Below are 2,389 nucleotides of genomic sequence, written 5' to 3'. Positions count from 1 at the left end.
CCCCGACCGACCGAGCCAAACGAGAGAGGAGAAGCGAGTAAATTGATTTCCATGAGCCGCTCGCACTGCATTTTACACAGTGGACTGCGGCGCCGCGTGTTACTTGTAGCCCTGGCCGCACTGTCCTTCTCCCATTCCCTGGGCGCGCTGGCCGCCGCAGGCCCGGCCCCGCTCTGCCATGGGCTCTGCCAGGGCTCTGCCCAGCGACCAGGGAGTGTATCTGATTTCAAACCTGTTGTCAGGCGCGGGAGGCGCGGGTCCGCCCAGCAGCAGCAGCAGCGCGGCCGCAGTGCCGGGCCGGGGTCGAGCGGGTCGGCCTTGCAGTCGCAGGGCGCATACTGCTGCATAGCGGCCTCTGCAGCGCAGCGCGGGCGGCGGCGGTGTGCGTTGCACCGGGGCTGTCACGTGGGGCTTCACACACACGCGAGCGCGCGCGCACACACACACACACGCACACACTCACACGCCCGGGCGCGATCACGTGTGACTGATGGCAACGTAAGGAGGTGAGGTGAAGCGAGGTGAGACGTTCTTTGACACTCTACAAGAGCTCCTTGTAAGCCCTCCCGACCGATAAGCTCTTGCCGCCGCCGCCGCCCCGAGTGTGGGTGTGTGTGTGTTTTAGAGCGTGCGTATGTATGCGTGCGTGCAGGCGTGTACAGTACTACGCGGCCCGCACATGAATTCGTTTGGCAGCCGTGCCCCCGGCCCCGGCGCGGAGCGGCGTGAATGACGACTTTCGAGGCGTGGCGTTGCGCGGCGTGGCGCGTGCTCTGGAAAAGGTTGACGCCCCTGGATTCCCGGTGGTTCCCGACAGCTCATTATTGGTCGCCGCGCTGCCGCCGCCGCGGCCCCTCTGCTCCAGAAGTGTGACTCAGGTGTTCCTTTTCTTGTTTGTTGTTTATTTCCTTTAGCGGAGCACCAGAGGCGCGACCAGAACTTCGCGGCCAGCGGCAGGGGCCATGTACGGCGACCCGTCTCCGCACTCGCCATAGCGACACTGCAGTGCAGCGGCAGCAGCAACACCAGCACCAGCATGGCGGACGAACCGAAAAAAATATAGATCAGCCTTTCGTTTCGTTTTGCAATGGGGTATTTCACCTGAAAGAAGAACAGCAGCTCTCTCTGAACTCTTTCATCCCTTTCACTGATGGGCTGACGTCGACAAAGTTCTTGGACTGGCCGCAAGGGCGGTCGACTCCTAGTGTCGAGCCCGAGAACTTCGTCCACGTCGGCCAATCAGCGCCAAGGGTGAAAGGGTGCAGGAGGAACTGCTGTTGTTTGTTCTTTGGATCCGGTTTGCGTCAGGTGAAATACGTACCCTATCGGTCCGAACTAACAAAGCAAAACAACGCAACAAAGACTAAAATGAAATATTATTTTTCTTCCCAACCATCGTTGAAGACTTTGCAGTGAAGATTGAAGTGTCATGCGAGTGGCCGCGTAGGCACCACAAGGAGACGCGGCCCGCGGGGGCACCCGCACACGGTCCAATGGCCATCGCGTCCCCAACGACGACGAAGGCCTCCCTGAGGAATCCCAATGGCCAGCGCGGTCCTCCTCGAGTGCCATAACACTACACCTGTTTGTTTAGGGGCCGTTCGCCCGGCCAGCCTGGCCGTCGGCGGGCCGTCGGGGCGGAGCACAGCGCGGGCATTAGCTGTCAATACCCGCAATAAAACGGCCGGAACGGGGGAGTGGCACTCGTGTGGCGGGGCTCGACGGGGAGGGGAGAGGAGCATCAGGGACATGCAAAGCATCATCAGGGATGAGCAGCACGGACCGGCAGAGCGAGGGGGTGGCGCCCTGGCGACAGCTCGGGCTGAGCACTGGCTGAGCACTGGCTGAGCCAGGCGTAAGCAGTCTGTCTGTGCAGCCCACTTCCGCGGAATGATGTCAGGGCAGACATGAAGCGGTGCAGTTGTGACCGGGTGAGGGCCGCGTGGCGTGGCGTGGCGTGCCCGCGACACCAGATACCTCCACAATGATCGCGAGTCGTGACGGGGAGAGGAGGCAGAGTGGGACATAATAAGGCACTACCGGCTCGACAGAGGAGACTGACTGACCGACTGACAGACTAAACTGAACAGACAGCCCTCGCATCGGCTATCACTGTTCCAGCGCGGCGTTCAGCGCGGCATGCCTTCCTCTGTGACGGCCGGCGCTTACGGGCATTCCGCCCATTCCAGGCGCCTTCCTCTGCTTCAGAATAACCGAAAGCGAGTCATTTTCAAGCAGTAAATGGTCAATTAACCATCATAGCCCGGGCGGTGTGGGTTCGGCAGCTAGGAGAACAACCGACGTTCGGTTTTTAGGGCCCAAAAGCAACTACTACACTGAGGAGAGGGAAATTCCTGGGGCCCCGGTGCCACTTTCAATCACATATCGA

The sequence above is a fragment of the Frankliniella occidentalis genome, unplaced genomic scaffold, assembly GCF_000697945.3.
Source record: "Frankliniella occidentalis isolate FOCC.00 unplaced genomic scaffold, Focc_3.1 Scaffold722, whole genome shotgun sequence".
In the NCBI taxonomy this organism is placed as follows: domain Eukaryota; kingdom Metazoa; phylum Arthropoda; class Insecta; order Thysanoptera; family Thripidae; genus Frankliniella; species Frankliniella occidentalis.
The sequence above is the reverse complement of the archived record's forward strand: the minus strand, read 5'-3'. Positions refer to the sequence as shown.